We start from the raw sequence: 18,433 nt of genomic DNA, 5'->3' as shown, positions 1-18,433 counted from the left end.
GCTGTCAATGGGATTTTGTTGCACAGTGCACACTATGAAAGAAATACCGGCGCTGGAATTCCACCACCCTGCTTGTCCTCAGTGTACAGGGCTCTGTACACTGAGGACAAGCAGGGCTCTGTACACTGAGGACAAGCAGGGCTCTGTAAACTGAGGACAAGCAGGGCTCTGTACACTGAGGACAAGCAGGGCTCTGTACACTGTGTACAGAGCCCTGCTTGTCCTCAGTGTACAGAGCCCTGCTTGTCCTAAGTGTACAGAGCCCTGCTTGTCCTCGGTGCACAGAGCCCTAATTGTTCTCGGTAAACAGAGCCCTGCTTGTCCTCAGTGTACAGGGCCCCACTTGTCCTCAGTGTACAGAGCCCTGCTTGTCCTCAGTGTACAAAGCCCTGCAGAGCCCTGCTTGTCCAGTGTACACTATGAAAGAAATACCGGCGTTGGAATTCCTCCACCCTTCTTGTCCTCAGTGTACAGAGCCCTGCTTGTCCTCAGTGTACAGAGACCTGCTTTTCCTCGGTGCACAGAGCCCTGCTTGTCCTCGGTGTACAGAGCCCTGCTTGTCCTCAGTGTACAGAACCTTGCAAAATTCCACTCAGGAATTCCAGTACAGCAGAAATCCATTGCTGTCAATGGGATTTTGTTGCACAGTGCACACTATGAAAGAAATACCGGCGCTGGAATTCCACCACCCTGCTTGTCCTCAGTGTACAGGGCTCTGTACACTGAGGACAAGCAGGGCTCTGTACACTGAGGACAAGAAGGGCTTTGTACAGTGAGGACAAGCAGGGCTCTGTACACTGTGTACAGAGCCCTGCTTGTCCTCAGTGTACAGAGCCCCGCTTGTCCTCAGTGTACAGAGCCCTGCTTGTCCTCAGTGTACAGAGCCCTGCTTTCCCTCAGTGTACAGAGCCCTGCTTATCCTCAGTGTACAGAGCCCTGCTTGTCCTCGGTGCACAGAGCCCTGCTTGTTCTCGGTAAACAGAGCCCTGCTTGTCCTCAGTGTACAGGGCCCCACTTGTCCTCAGTGTACAGAGCCCTGCTTGTCCTCAGTGTACAGAGCCCTGCAGAGCCCTGCTTGTCCAGTGTACACTATGAAAGAAATACTGGCGTTGGAATTCCTCCACCCTGCTTGTCCTCAGTGTACAGAGCCCTGCTTGTCCTCAGTGTACAGAGACCTGCTTTTCCTCGGTGCACAGAGCCCTGCTTGTCCTTGGTGTACAGAGCCCTGCTTGTCCTCAGTGTACAGAACCCTGCTTGTCCTCAGTGTACAGAGCCCTGCTTGTCCTCGGTGTACAGAACCCTGCTTGTCCTCAGTGTACAGAGTCCTGCTTGTTCTCAGTGTACAGACCCCTGCTTTTTCTCAGTGTACAGAGCCCCGCTTGTCCTCGGTGTACAGAGCCCTGCTTGTCCTCAGTGTACAGAGCCCTGCTTGTCCTCAGTGTACAGAGCCCAGCTTGTCCTCAGTGTACAGAGCCCTGCCTGTCCTCAGTGTACAGAGCCCAGCTTGTCCTTGGTGCACAGAGCCCTGTTTGTCCTCGGTGTACAGAGTCCTGCTTGTACTCAGTGTACAGAGCCCTGCTTTTTCTCAGTGTACAGAGCCCTGCTTGTCCTCAGTGTACAGAGCCCTGCTTGTCCTCAGTGTACAGAGCCCTGCTTGTCCTCAGTGTACAGAACCCTGCTTGTCCTCAGTGTACAGAGCCCTGCTTGTCCTTGGTGTACAGAGCCCTGCTTGTCCTCAGTGTACAGAGCCCTGCTTGTACTCAGTGTACAGAGCCCTGCTTTTTCTCAGTGTACAGAGCCCTGCTTGTCCTCAGTGTACAGAGCCCTGCTTGTCCTCAGTGTACAGAGCCCTGCTTGTCCTCAGTGTACAGAACCCTGCTTGTCCTCAGTGTACAGAGCCCTGCTTGTCCTCGGTGTACAGAACCCTGCTTGTCCTCAGTGTACAGAGTCCTGCTTGTTCTCAGTGTACAGACCCCTGCTTTTTCTCAGTGTACAGAGCCCCGCTTGTCCTCGGTGTACAGAGCCCTGCTTGTCCTCAGTGTACAGAGCCCTGCTTGTCCTCAGTGTACAGAGCCCAGCTTGTCCTCAGTGTACAGAGCCCTGCCTGTCCTCAGTGTACAGAGCCCAGCTTGTCCTTGGTGCACAGAGCCCTGTTTGTCCTCGGTGTACAGAGTCCTGCTTGTACTCAGTGTACAGAGCCCTGCTTTTTCTCAGTGTACAGAGCCCTGCTTGTCCTCAGTGTACAGAGCCCTGCTTGTCCTCAGTGTACAGAGCCCTGCTTGTCCTCAGTGTACAGAGCCCTGCTTGTCCTCAGTGTACAGAGCCCTGCTTGTCCTCAGTGTACAGAGCCCTGCTTGTCCTCAGTGTACAGAGCCCTGCTTGTCCTCAGTGTACAGAGCCCTGCTTGTTCTCAGTGTACAGAGCCCAGCTTGTCCTCAGTGTACAGAGCCCTGCTTGTCCTCTGTATACAGAGCCCTGCTTGTCCTCAGTGTACAGGGCTCCGCTTGTCCTCAGTGTACAGAACCCTGCTTGTCCTCAGTGTACAAAGCCCTGCTTGTTCTCAGTGTACAGAGCCCAGCTTGTCCTCAGTGTACAGAGCCCTGCTTGTCCTCTGTATACAGAGCCCTGCTTGTCCTCAGTGTAGAGAGCCCTGCTTGTCCTCGGTGTACAGAACCCTGCTTGTCCTCGGTGTACAGAGTCCTGCTTTTTCTCAGTGTACATAACCCTGCTTGTCCTCAGTGTACAGAGCCCTGCTTGTCCTCAGTGTACAGAGCCCTGCTTGTCCTCAGTGTACAGAGCCCTGCCTGTCCTCAGTGTACAGAGCCCAGCTTGTCCTTGGTGCACAGAGCCCTGTTTGTCTTCGGTGTACAGAGTCCAGCTTGTACTCGGTGTACAGAGCACTGCTTTTTCTCAGTGTACAGAACCCTGCTTGTCCTCAGTGTACAGAGCCCTGCTTGTCCTCAGTGTAGAGAGCCCTGCTTGTCCTCAGTGTACAGAGCCCTGCTTGTTCTCAGTGTACAGAGCCCAGCTTGTCCTCAGTGTACAGAACCCTGCTTGTCCTCAGTGTACAGAGCCCTGCTTGTCCTCTGTATACAGAGCCCAGCTTGTCCTCAGTGTACAGGGCCCTGCTTGTCCACCGTGTACAAAGCCCTGCTTGTCCTCAGTGTACAGAGCCCCGCTTGTCCTCAGTGTACAGAGCCCCGCTTGTCCTCAGTGTACAGAGCCCTGCTTGTCCTCAGTGTACAGAGCCCTGCTTGTCTTCAGTGTACAAAGCCCTGCTTGTCCTCAGTGTACAGGGCCCCGCTTGTCCTCTGTACACTGAGGACAAGCAGGGCTCTGTACACTGAGGACAAGCTGGGCTCTGTACACTGAGGACAAGCAGGGCTCTGTACACTGTGTACAGAGCCCTGCTTGTCCTCCGTGTGCAGAGACCTGCTTGTCCTCAGCGTACAGAACCCTGCTTGTCCTCTGTATACAGAGCCCTGCTTGTCCTCAGTGTACAGGGCTCCGCTTGTCCTCAGTGTACAGAACCCTGCTTGTCCTCAGTGTACAAAGCCCTGCTTGTCCTCAGTGTACGGAGCCCCGCTTGTCCTCAGTGTACAGAGCCCTGCTTGTCCTCAGTGTACAGAGCCCTGCTTGTCTTCAGTGTACAAAGCCCTGCTTGTCCTCAGTGTACAGGGCCCCGCTTGTCCTCTGTACACTGAGGACAAGCAGGGCTCTGTACACTGAGGACAAGCTGGGCTCTGTACACTGAGGACAAGCAGGGCTCTGTACACTGTGTACAGAGCCCTGCTTGTCCTCCGTGTGCAGAGACCTGCTTGTCCTCAGCGTACAGAACCCTGCTTGTCCTCTGTATACAGAGCCCTGCTTGTCCTCAGTGTACAGGGCTCCGCTTGTCCTCAGTGTACAGAACCCTGCTTGTCCTCAGTGTACAAAGCCCTGCTTGTCCTCAGTGTACGGAGCCCCGCTTGTCCTCAGTGTACAGAGCCCTGCTTGTCCTCAGTGTACAGAGCCCTGCTTGTCCTCAGTGTACAGAGCCCTGCTTGTCCTCAGTGTACAGAGCCCTACTTGTCCTCAGTGTACAGAGCCCTGCTTGTCCTCAGTGTACAGAGCCCTGCTTGTCCTCAGTGTACAGAGCCCTGCTTGTCCTCAGTGTACAGAGCCCTGCTTGTTCTCAGTGTACAGAGCCCAGCTTGTCCTCAGTGTACAGAGCCCTGCTTGTCCTCTGTATACAGAGCCCTGCTTGTCCTCAGTGTACAGGGCTCCGCTTGTCCTCAGTGTACAGAACCCTGCTTGTCCTCAGTGTACAAAGCCCTGCTTGTTCTCAGTGTACAGAGCCCAGCTTGTCCTCAGTGTACAGAGCCCTGCTTGTCCTCTGTATACAGAGCCCTGCTTGTCCTCAGTGTAGAGAGCCCTGCTTGTCCTCGGTGTACAGAACCCCGCTTGTCCTCGGTGTACAGAGTCCTGCTTTTTCTCAGTGTACATAACCCTGCTTGTCCTCAGTGTACAGAGCCCTGCTTGTCCTCAGTGTACAGAGCCCTGCTTGTCCTCAGTGTACAGAGCCCTGCCTGTCCTCAGTGTACAGAGCCCAGCTTGTCCTTGGTGCACAGAGCCCTGTTCGTCTTCGGTGTACAGAGTCCAGCTTGTACTCGGTGTACAGAGCACTGCTTTTTCTCAGTGTACAGAACCCTGCTTGTCCTCAGTGTACAGAGCCCTGCTTGTCCTCAGTGTACAGAGCCCTGCTTGTCCTCCGTGTGCAGAGACCTGCTTGTCCTCAGCGTACAGAGCCCTGCTTGTCCTCAGTGTACAGAGCCCTGCTTGTCCTCAGTATACAGAGCCCTGCTTGTCCTCGGTGCACAGAGCCCTGCTAGTCCTCGGTGTACAGAGCCCTGCTAGTCCTCAGTATACAGAGACCTGCTTGTCCTCAGTGCACAGAGCCCTGCTTGTCCACCCACACTTTCTGTATGTGGACTCCTCACAGAGACACACAGGCAATAACTGCAGGGACAAAAATATACACATTGTGTACCTAAAATATATATATATATATATATATATATATATATATATATAACAAATATATATATAATGTTATTTTCTACATATAAATCTACATAAAATGTTTTTGCTAATGACAGGTACACTTTAAGGACCTGTCTCTTTAAGACCAATAACAGATTAGTAAAGAAACTTGCATGTTGTTCGATATCTCAGGGTTACCAAGATCAAAGCTCTCAGCTGCTCTGTGGATGCACTTATGATAACATTGAAGTCGTAATTGACTAGGACAGGTTGCTCTTGTTGATGCGTTCTTCACAATCCTCCAGCAATAAGTAGGGCAGGGAACTCCGGAGACAGTGAGAATTACTGGGAGCAGAATAATGGCCGCGTAGGATCACATCGCAAATATCCCCGGCTTTACATCAGCCTCTCTATCCAGGGAGTGAATATTGTTCTCAGAGAGTAGATGTTACCAGGAGAATGAAAAATCAATGTGCCCATGGACTGTGACACTTTATGGTAAACAAGATTCTTTGCCGGCCCGAAATCTTATCATAACAGTATCAAATATTATAGGGGTCTTCCATCAAGCAGCTCTGCATTGACCTCGGATTCTCGTGGTTGATATTAAATTGGATCAATAGAATGATCTTTGACCTATATGAGTCATTAAAGGGGTACTCCGCTGGAAAACTGTTATTTTTTTTATCAATTGGTGCCAGAAAGTTTAAAAGATTTGTAAATTACTTTTATTTAAAAATTTTTATTCTTTTAGTACTTATTAGCTGCTGTCGTTTTTTTCTTTTTGGATTTCTTTTCTGACTGACCACAGTGCGCTCTGCTAACACCTCTGTCCATGTCAGGAACTGTCTATGGGGATTTGCTCCTACTCTGGACAGTTCCTGACATGGACAGAGGTGTCAGCAGAGAGCACTGTGGTCAGACAGAAAAGAAATTCAAAAAGAAAATAACTTTTTTCCAGCAGAGGACCCCTTTAAGGAGAGGTAAGATATGTAATTCCTTCTCATCAATGTTTGGGTTTGTGTTTGGGTTTAGGGGGGGTGGTGTGGATAACAAATTACAAATTGTGACCAATTGACAATAAAGGACTGGTGGACTTTTACAACAAGGTTTCCTACCTAGTTCCTAGTTCAGACTAGATCTGTCTACTACGGTGTTTCCCAACCAGGATAGCTTCATACTGAAAGTTGTTATTTTGCAACAGCTGGAGACATCTTCGTTGGGAAACACTGGTCTACTAAGTTCAGTGCATGTGTAAAATACCCATAAGACCACTTTGGTCAGTATTTTTTTTTTGCCAAAAACAGAGTTGGTCCAAAACGCAGAAGAGGTTCAACTTTTTCCACTATAGTTTTCTTCTGTGAAGTTTTCACTGCTGGTTTTAGTTTACAGATACTAATGCAAAATACGGACACGTGGAAGTGGCCGAAACCAGTATTCCCATCTAAGAACCTTGTCAGGGTTCCAAGAGGACACTTTTACAGTACGGAGGGCAACAAAAGTTATGTCTGCTTGGCAAAGGGCAACAAGTGGCAAATTTTGTGGTCCCATGGGAGACAATTTTTTTTCCAGAGGTTCCCATATAGTAATAATGTTGAGAACTATTACCCTTGACTATTGTTAGCCAAATGGAGTACAGTTTTTATTTTGCATACAGTTGTATTGAAAAGGACTGTCAACTATATGTTCTGTACTAGTAAAACAAAAATAGAGAAAAAGAAACACAGCCGCACATCCACCATTTGTATTTTCATCTACTTTCTTCTCAGCATAAATTCAAACACTAACAGGTTGTTATTATACATTCTGATCAAAAAGTACAAGCCCATTCGCCACGTCAAGGCCACCTATTTAGAGCGGGTCCCTAACCCAAAATTGGCATAGTGCCGGGCGGCGGCCACCACCACCGCAACACCATGCCCACAGGGGGGGGCGACCCAGTGGCCAAGCAGCCCCACTGCGGCCCGACCAAGCCCCTGGCTCTGGGCCACACCACCCCACAGACAAAACATCACAGAAACAATGGCCGCCACAGAGAACCACACCAATGTGAATACCTACCAAGTGCTCCCTGCCAGAGGGCTGGGAGAATACTAGGAGGAAACCCTTATGCAGTCTCCTGCTAAATAAAAATGCCTGGGCTGAATGGGTGGAGCAGAGTGCTGGCTATGAAAGATATACGTTCTATACAGCTGAGGTGTTGGTCTACAGAAGTATATAGGTGACGTTGGTATTTTTATTTTGAAGGGTTGCCAGTCCAAGGCTTATAGTGAGTAGCAGCCAGAGTGCCTGCATATGAATATACAAACCAGTAATGCAGGCACTCTATAATTATTGCTCCCTATGTGTTTCTCCCATTTTCTCTTTACAGGTGGGACCCTCGCTGGCAAAGAGGCTTCATGTGACCCATACGGTCTTCTTAAGTATAGGAGCATATATGACAGTGTTGGATTACAGTTGATCTGTCCTTTTAACGTTACTCCTATACCTCTATAAAGCACGCCTGATGACTTCACTGAATAACAAGTGATAGAAACGCGTCGGTTGAGGGTGACTTGGTCGCCGGAAATAAGTGGCCAAGGGAGTATTACCCATAAGAGTAAACCTATATAGGTGCTCTGAGGGGGTCTAGGAGTGCTTTTTTGCAAAATATTATAGCACCCTTGACCACATTTATATCTTAACAGCTCTTTATAATTTTTGAATCAATATAAAATTGCAAGCACATTATATAGTTTAATTGCTTTAAACTTTTAAATGGACTAATGAAAGCTATATTTTAGGCACCTCTAACACCCAGTTTAATTTTGGTCAGCTGGTGATTAAGATAATCTGGGAACTTAATGCCAGAATACAGTGTAAACTTGGCATTAGTGAAGCTCAAATTTAGCGTCAATTAGATAAACAGCAATGACTCCAGTTACAAGCATCAATGTCCCAATAATAACTGTATGGGGCTGAGAATATTAATTTCTCTATTTTCTCTATAATGGTAATAATGAACATTTTTGAAAAGTTTTGGCAAACAGGAGTTAATGTATGGTCCCGATCAGCTTTCCTGAGCTACTGACAAATGATTTAAAGGGGTTCTCTGGTGCTTTAGACATCTTATCCCCTATCCAAAGGATAGGGGATAAGATGCCTGATCGCGGTAGTGCCGCCGCTGGGGACCCCCGGGATCATGCACACGGCACCCCGCTTGTAATCAGTCCCCGGAGCGTGTTCGCTCCGGGTCTGATTACCGACGACCACAAGGTCACACGCTCCCTCCTGTAGGCTATCACGCTCCCTCCTGTAGGCTTGCATTGAGGGGCGGAGCGTGACGTCACACGCCGCCGGCCTTGTGGTTGTCGTTAATCAGACCCGACGCTCCGGGGACTGATTACAAGCGGGGTGCCGCGTGCAAGATAACGGGGGTCCCCAGCGGCGGGACTCCAGCGATCAGGCATCTTATCCCCTATCCTTTGGATAGGGGATAAGATGTCTAAAGCACCGGAGAACACCCTTTAATGCACTTTTTGATTTAATGATTTAAGGCACTTTTAGGTCGGGTTTACACTGTGGAATATAAAAACAGAAGAGGAGATGATCCGCTCACCCTTTCCACGATGAGTCTGATAGTCCCAGGCTGGCCAGGTGCACGAAGTGTGATAGCCACAATCACAGTGTATGCTGAATGAAGGAACTCCCGAAGGGAGTAAACCAGCACTCCAGATTCAAGTCAGGATATGGTAAAATATGAAAGCTTTATTTTCATCTTCTTAAAATCATTACAAAAGGGGGGGGGAAGAATAAAAACATGAAAACACTGACACATTTCGGGAGGAACCCTTTATCAAGGCAAGATATGCCTTGATAAAGGGTTCCTCCCGAAATGCGTCGGTGTTTCAATGTTTTTATTAATTTTTCTCCCCCTTTTTGTAATGATTTTAAGAAGATGAAAATAAAGCTTGCATATTTTACCATTTTCTGACTGGAATCTGGAGTGCTGGTTCACAATGTGGAATCTCCGGCCCGATTCCGAGTACAGCCAGTGCCGGCCAGCACTGAATATACCAGTCGAAAGGGTGGAAACTTCGCCTGGAATATTCTGCAGTGTGCACTGTGCAGCGGAATTCCATTGCCAGCCAAAGGACTCGGCTGCACCAGAATTTCAAAGCAGAATATCAAAATGGAATGTGAACCTGGCCTTAGACACCGCAATCAACTTTGATGGGTTAATTTTAAAAGGTTAATGCCGGATATCACCCTGAGGTGGAGCTTATCCGTAACTTGGTGTCAGAGTCATTATTGCCCCCTTGCCTAACCCAGGATCTAGCAGTATACCTTTGGGTGGTATCAAGGATAAACCACGCTCCGGCATCACGAATATAAGGGGTTAATGCCATCTGCCCCTAGGGTAATTCCATCTGCCCTTTGCATCACACCCTCTACCACATATTCTTTACCTTTCTCATGTCATATCTCATCAAACCAGTTCTGACCTTAAAGCGTTACAGTCACTGTCAAAAAATTTTGAGATGTTACACTGACTGACATGTCAGAATTTTTGATCAGTAAGGGTCTCAGAGCTGAAACCCCCACTGATCATTTAAGGAGAAGGGCTCCACAGACTTACAATTGAACCTATCTCCTGCAATGAGCCAGATCGAGTGGCCATGGTCCTCTCCCAGCTATATCTAGCGATTGGTGGGGGTCTCAGTACCAAGACTCCGACCAATCAAAACATTTGACTTGTTTGTGGGAAATATTAAAAGTTTTTAAGTAACTGTAATGCTTTAATGAAACTTGAATCAACCATTTTTTAGAATTAGCGGATCTCCCTGGGACCTGCTCACTACCCCCAGAACAAATGCCTCTCATACACAATGGTTCTCTGTTCTGGTCATGGAGGGGGGCAACAGTTGGGGAACCCCCACTGTTTTGCTTATATTCCCTTCTGCAGCATTCTAACAGGGGCTGTTTTCAAACACTTGCAAACTGTGAAGCTGCACCGAGTACATTGGCTGTTCTTGAGAAGAATGCCTCTCAGGTTGCCAGACAACCAAGACATGCAACCATAACAGAGGTCTTCAACGGGTCTCTGCTGCAGCGGAATCTCCATGCCGAATTCCAATGCAGAATACGGCACGGAAATTCCGACATGTGAACATGGCCTAACAGTGATCTGCTCAGTGCTGCCTGTCAGTAATAGTGCCCACATATACTATAACAGTGATCTTCTCAGTGCTGCCTGTCAGTAATAGTGCCCACATATACTATAACAGTGATCTTCTCAGTGCTGCCTGTCAGTAATAGCGCCCACATATACTATAACAGTGATCTTCTCAGTGCTGCCTGTCAGTAATAGCGCCCACATATACTATAACAGTGATCTTCTCAGTGCTGAATGTCAGTAATAGTGCCCACATATACTATAACAGTGATCTTCTCAGTGCTGCCTGTCAGTAATAGTGCCCACATATACTATAACAGTGATCTTCTCACTGCTGCCTGTCAGTAATAGTGCCCACATATACTATAACAGTGATCTTCTCAGTGCTGCCTGTCAGTAATAGTGCCCACATATACTATAACAGTGATCTTCTCAGTGCTGCATGTCAGTAATAGTGCCCACATATACTATACCAGTGATCTTCTCAGTGCTGCCTGTCAGTAGTAGTGCCCACATATACTATAACAGTGATCTTCTCAGTGCTGCCTGTCAGTAATAGCGCCCACATATACTATAACAGTGATCCTCTCAGTGCTGCCTGTCAGTAATAATGCTCATTTTATTCTTAGTTTTCCTCTTAATGCCCCACACTGTACAATTGTCCCTGTTGTGCCCCTTACTGTGTAATAATGCCCACCTTCATGCTCCTTACTGTACTACAGATCAGGGCGCAAAAAATTACCCCTCATACACCCCTGTATATGAAAAAATGAGAACATTATAGGTGTCAGAATAGGGCGGTTTTAAATGAACTTATTTTGTTAAAAAGCCTGAGTTTTTTTTTTAAAAAGCAGTACAATAATAGAAAAGCATGTAACATGGGGATCATTTAAATTGTACTGACCCACAGAATAAAGAAACCTGTCAGTTTTACCATAAAGTGCGCTGCATAAAAACTCAAATCCTAAAATTATTTTCAATTTCCCAACAAAGTCATATTTTTTTTGGTTGCGCCATAATGGTTGCCCCGTACATTTTATGGTAGAATGAAAGGTGTTATTACACAATGCAATTGGTGGTGCAAAAAAAACAAGCCCCATAGGGTCTGTGGATGAAAAAAAAAAATAGCTGTGTCCTCAAGGGGTTAAAATCTTAAATCACCCCCCACAATATCTGTTACTGGCTCCACACTGGGTAGGCAGCCATATATGTGCTGTAAGTGAATATTTTACCCCCTATACTTTCCCCTATTACTTTCTTCTTCCTTTGTCCATTGCACAGAGCCCATGCACAGCACAGACTTACTATGTATCTGCCAAGACCTGGGATGACATCATCAGGAGTCCTAGCCTATAGGATTCATAACAGGTCCTAGCAGGTACATAGTAAGCTTTATGGCTACCTAAATCACGGCAAAAAACACAGCGAAATTGCAGCAAAATTCAGTAGTGTTAGTATAGCGCTAAAGCTTTTCAGGGGGCCCCCTTTTGTATGGTCCAGGTTACTAACCCCCCCCCCCCCACCTCCCCCAATGCCAGCCCTGTATGTACCATATACGTATGCAGTATGTAATGGAGGACAAATGTGCAGTTTTTATGTAAGATCAGACATCCCAGTAAAGTTCTTCCCCCCCTGTAGATTTGATCACTTCCTGGTTTCCTCTCTGAACTGTGACCCTGAAGTTGCTAGGAAACAGTGCAGACTGAAACAAGATCCGATTGGCTGCTAAGTTCAAAGCACTTTCCGCACGCCACAGAACAGCACCGTACAGACTCTACAGGATGATATTCCACTCCTGATAGGCTGCCGGGTTCCATTACCAGTCAATGGAATGAATTAAGTCTCTGACACCGAAACAGACCCTGCCAATTGGCCAACTGCCATCACATGACCACTTTGAAATCCAGTCAGGGCAATATACTACTCCACTGACATCACTTCAAGACAGGCGAGTGATCGGCTACCGGAACCTGCCTCCCTGATTGGTCAAAACACTGCAACCTTTGTAGTACATTTATCAAAACACTTACCTTTATGAACTTTATGCCTATGTTTATGTACATCCATGTTATGCATACCCCGTACATGTATTCTTTGCGCTCTTTTTCCTAGTATTTAAACCCTCCATCCCACTCCTATGCATACGACTCCTCTACCTGCAATCGATAAAGGGAGATCCCCCTCCCAAAACGTGTTTTGCCTACCTGTCGTTGTACATACTGCTTTTATGGTTTTGTTTCAAGTCTTCAACAAAGGAGCTTTTGAAACCTACAAACGCCTACTTTTAATGGGATCCTAATTGGGTGGAAACCCCGCTGCAGTGCTTTTCCTACTGGATTTTTATCATTACCTTCAGGAGACAGCAGTTGAACTGAGCATGTGTGACCATGTGGGTTGTAACCAAGGGCAACAGTCATCAAAACAACGCAGGCACATGAGGGATTAGTAACTTTATATCTCTCAAGCAGGACATTTTTAGAAATGCTTGTACATTTAAAATATATGTTTAGTTTCACATAATGCATCAGTTTAGACCTATTTTTCGTAAATGGACAACCCCTTTAATTTTAAAGTCTCTTTGTTACCGCTTCCCATATACAAATGTCTATATTGTAGGAGCTATGGTATTACAATGAGTTACTTGTATTTCCTTTTAAGGCCACAAAGGTATAAACTTGTCGTTGTATGTTCCCCCTTATCTAAGAGACATTACGGCAGATTAGAGATATGTATTTTGGACACGATTTTAGAGTGAGTGAGACAGCAGGAACCCTGAGGTGATGGCGGCAGATGAAGCATTTAACACCTGCACCAACAGCTGCCGAGACCATTCTCGTGATAACTTTTCTGGAGGGCCTGGTAGGGAACTCACAACTCAACAAATACATCTTCGGCTGGCGTAGCACAAGGTTCAATTATATCCCCAAGGAGGCACTTACATGTCTCACCGAGACCTACAGAGAAAACAATGTGGATGTTGTCAGTGCCTTACAGAATCGTAAATTTCTTTGGCTTGTCTTCCTGAAATCCTTTAAATCTGAACATAGAGGAATATCAAGATAACATTGTGTACCAGAGATACAGACTGTTCAGGAACATGCTTTAGGGGGGATTCACTTTGTGTGTATAAGGGTTGCTCAAATTGAAATTCCTTAAAAGAGAACTGCAGCATAAATTTTTTAAGTCCCCCTGTGCCCGGGCTGCAAAAACATATAAAACAAACTTTAACTACCCTTCCTACATTCCCCCATTGCAGAGATATCGGCGTCCTGTTCCTCCAGTGCTGCTGGCTTCTGGCTTTTTGGGCTCGAAACGTCACAGTGCAGGCAGCGTATCTCCGGCCGCAGCGATGTCCCACCTCGGCCGGTGATAGGTCGAGCGCACTATCATGTAAGGAGCCCGGTCCCTGCCTTCTCCCTGCTGCCCGGGCTCCTTACATGACAGTGCACTCAGCCTATCACAGGCTGAGGCGGGACATCGCTGCGGCTGGCGATACGCTGCCTGTGCTGTAACGTTTCGAGCCTAAGAAACCAGAGGAATGGGACGCCAATATCTCTGCAACGGGAGAATGTAGGAAGGTGAGTTAAAGTTTGTTTTTTACGTTTTTGCAGCCCGGGCACAGGGGGACTTTAAAAACTTTTCTGCCGCAGTTCTCCTTTAATTTGGTTTTATTTATTTATTTACATTTGTGAGCAATAGGAGTAGTGTGAAAGGTCTGCTAGTAGGGAATCTCATCTCTGGGACCATCGCCTATTTGCAGAGTGGGGGCCCTGTTCACTTGTCACAGGGTGTTCACAGTACAGGTGTAGATCCAAGGGGTGGGACCACCTAATGTTTCCAATGGGTATGTAATCAAGGTCAATTTTTAAAATACAGCGGTCCCTCAAGTTCCTTGACGACCATTGTATGTTGAGACCATAACTCTATGGAAACCTTGTTCTGGTTCTGAAGCCTCAAAATGTCATTCAAAAATAGGAAAAAATTGAGGATTAAAGAAAAAAAAGTAGATAACTAATACAGATAAAGCAAGTTCTTACATATAAAAGAAAGAAAGAGCTGCTGGAGCTGTAATCACTGGTCTATGTAGAGGACAGGAGCTTCTTCAGGGTCCTGTACAGTACACAGTGTCCTAAAAAAGTATTATGGAGCCGCCCTCACCTGGTGTCCAAAGGAGCAGTTAACCCTGGCACAAGTATAGAGTACAGAACATGTACTACCTCCCTGTACTGTAGGGGGTGCTATCAGACAGCAAGTCAGTGCATTTACTTCAGTAATACAGGGGTTTTACCAGTGAAATGCCCATTCTGATTGGTCAGTTCTTCCAGCCATTGAGACGTTTTGGAGATCTAGACTGTCCCTAGCATTGTATGTAGAATATGCTTTCAAGTTTCAATGGTCCAGAAAAGACCAAAAATATTGTAACCTGAGGCCATTGTAAGTCGAGGGACTACTGTACTCCTTTAAGTAGCTTCTTCTCTAGTTCCCAACCAGTCAGTACAGACAAGGAAATAATGACATTTAAAGTAATATTGCCCCCATACACATTAGAAAGTCTGGCACACTCACCAATTCGGGTGAGGCCGGCCAACTCTCTACCATAGTGAGGCCTGCCAACTGTTGGGGGAAGAGAAGGATCGGGCATGTTGGATTTAAACTACCTGACTTTTTCATTTTTGGAGATAAGCTGATCCCCTTACCCCTCCTCTCTCAATTCAGAACAGATGAACACTTGGCTGAGCTCCACATTCATGTGTATGGAGGGTTCAGGAGTGATATGTAGTGGTAGATTTACCATTTTAACTAGCTTCTGAGAGAGTAGTGATCGGTGGAGATTTGGGCTGTTATTGTTGGAAAAAATTTACATGGCTCTCACCTAGCATTTTTAGGGTACAGTTTAGGTGCATTTTAGAATAGGTCCCACCTCAGCCAAGCATGAGATCACTTAATGGTTACACTATACACTTGATTTCACAGTGAATGCTAAAGTCTAGTTATTTGGGTTCTTGGATACAAGGTTAGCCCATGTGGAACTATTCCATTTTCTTATTTTGTTATTGGGCATAATATTCGCCAATTGGTGATTTTGTAACCATTTTTTGCTTATTTTCACTTATTATCACTATGGGGATAGACAGCAATGTGAAGGCATTTTCTATACAGTGCTGCAGAATGTGTCAATGTGAAGGTACCATAGAGGCAGCCAATGTGTCTTCTATAAGACCCTTGGGGAAAGTGGGCCCATTTCTAGTTGGTCTTGTCCTCATTTTATTAGAAGGTGAAAGAACTGCACATAGTTGTGGTCTCCGCAAATGCTGCAATATTAGCAAACAAGGACATGGAATATCTACTGAAGTCATTAAAGGGCATGGGGGCACCAAGACTCCTGCAAATTGTCAGGGGTGTGATGGTGTCCGGACACTCTTGAATAGGAGCCTTTTATCTTTTTTAGGAGTCCTCTATGTTCACCAATGTTAGAGCTACTGTATATACAGTCAGTTACAGACTAACCAGATAAAGATATGTCCTCTGTATAATGTCCCACAATTATTTCATCAATATCTCGACGCCAATAGGTCATAACAAGAACTGCGTTCGAATCAATCGTTATTTTATTAAGAGATCTTACAAGATTGCAATTGAAATCATTTAAATACAAATCACTTTTTATTCTTGTACAGAAAGTGTAATAAAGTTAAAAGATCTTATTATATGGAGCATTATTGCAAATGCTTACAAAATTTTTGCATAGAGTGAGTAAAGACTCACAAATAACCCAAATACAAAAACAACCCCAAAAAGCTGTATATGTTACCCAGTCTTCACTTCAAGCAGACACGCGTTACACTCACAACCGAGACGCAGACACAGAAACATATTGGGAGGTTATGAGCTTTGCCATCTTGTGAGCATAATTACATCTTTTTGTACCATCAATGTACGAGGAACCAGTGATATCAATGGATCTTAAAGGAAACTCCGTAATGTTTTAAAGGTGAATTCTGGCCTTTAAAACAAACAAACAAACAAAACAATAGAAAAAATAAAATAAACACTGCTGAGGCAAGGGGGTGGGGGAATAGAAAAAAAGGCATACTTACCTAGCAGTCCCTGTCCCTAACCATGCCTGTTTTCCTCTGTCTAGTGCCCCAATCCTCTTTTTGTCCTGCTTCCCAGCTCGAAGCAGGACCTGCCAGCTCAGCCAATCACTGGCTACATTGATGTCCTGTGTAGGCAAGTGAGTGGCAAGTCCTGCTCTGAGTGCTTGTTTCGGAGGAAGGAAGAAGGAGAAGATTGGTGGACTGGATGGAGGCAAACGGCACCAACAGGGGACCATGGCTAGGTAACTATGTTTTTTTTCTATTACAACTTCCCCTAGCAGCATGTTTGATTATTTATTTATTTATTTTTATTTTATTTTTAAGGCTAGAATACCCCTTTAACTTTGCAAATTCTCTGCTTATCATGTACAGGTCTACAATGTACTGAAATAAAATGGTGTTTGTACTCTTTTCACATACAAAGTAAATACTAGTACAGTGAAACGTCTCCAAAAGACTGTCTTATCTGAATGTGATGGATTTTCTGTCCATTATATATCATGCATAGAGGTAATTTTCTTTGAGAAGAGCACCCCCACAGAAGATCACCTTTTGAGTGCAATTTTGTATGGTCTTCTCAAAGAAGTTTCACTGTATCTGTGAGATTCATGTTACATAAGAGTTCAGATTTACGTAGCATTGCTAGGCCTCATGGTGACTTTTGGTCATAGTAATATAGTGGGTTACCACAACCGCTGCAAGACTTCATTTCCTTACCGGGGGGAAAGTTGTGTAAAAATTGCAAAAATTCCAACATGATCATAATTCTTGCAATTGGTACAAGGTGCCCTCATTCCCCCTCCCCATATATATATATATATATATAAGGTGGCATGATTGTCTACAATTATGTGACAAAAAGTCGCCATGAAGCCCTAGCTATAGTGCTGAGCTGTTGATATATTTGTAAATTTTAAATCTGAAACATAAAAAGTGGAGTTACACTTTAACATCTTGTAAGATTACATTCATAAGACCAAAGATCAGGCCCCATAATGGCACTCATTCAGCATATACGAGACAGGTTGACTTTAGTGGTTTTTGGAAAAAGACCAACTCAGTAATATCATTTTCTACAGATGGCTTTGAATAAAATGTAGAATCATTCACAGCAACCAGCCAGAACTTCCATTTTAAAGGGGTAGTCGGGTTTAGAAGTTTTTCATAAAGTTTTTTTACTCTACTTCATAGAAAAGGCTTCCCTGTTCAGGACCCCATCTATTTTTGGGAAGTGGCTACATAGAGCATCTCTATTGCTGCAGGATCTGCCACATTATCCCATACTTTGATAGCTCATTGATTGCAGTGGTTACCGTGTAATACTTCAGTTCTCCTGCGGTGGTGCTGCAGGGAAACGTAACACTTTATCCTTGCAGATGGTGGTCCTAGCAATGGGACATACTGTGATCAGCTTAATCTCGTGACAAAAACAATATGCCCCCAAAGCAAACAAGTCGACACTATACAACTACCTGTACAACAATATTAATGTCACTCTGTTTTCTTATAGGGTTAACGTTTGCCATCACCGTTTCCATCCATTCTCCTAAGGGGACATGTTCTAAGGGCATTTTAAGACCTAGTACCCTTCTGGCCTTAATTCAAAATCACTAGGCGTAACTTTTGTCAGGTTGTTCAACATTTTGTCTTGTCTTGTACTGGTAAATGCTCCTGTCCATATCACAAGGCAGATTTTCTACCCAGATGTTGTAATTTTAACCCCACATTTGGACCCAAATAAGAAAATCTATAACAACTTGGCAGAGAAGGATAAATCATGGACCAATATAAAATAGGGATTTTTGTTCTAGTGGGAATTTCCATTAAACTCCAATAATAAACCAAGATAATAAGATTTTGAACCAAGCATACTGGTAATATAAACCTTGCAGACAGACACGCTCACGATACAGTGTTATGCTGGAGTTCCGTGGTTTGCAAGCTTAGTACATACATACTACATACTAGTGATATTCCTTCAAAAAAGCCATCATTTTTATCTAAAAAAAAAAAAAAAGTAAACTTGTTGGTTCAAATGTACAACCAGGACTTGGATGTTAATTCATAAATATGTGGGACTTGCATTACTTATTTTCCCTTTGAACACTTTGCAAGAAAAATGATCTTTTCTCAGCAACTATACTTGAACAATTTAGCT

Source organism: Hyla sarda, chromosome 4, assembly GCF_029499605.1.
Source record: "Hyla sarda isolate aHylSar1 chromosome 4, aHylSar1.hap1, whole genome shotgun sequence".
Classification (NCBI taxonomy): Eukaryota; Metazoa; Chordata; class Amphibia; order Anura; family Hylidae; genus Hyla; species Hyla sarda.
Note: the sequence above shows the minus strand (reverse complement) of the source record.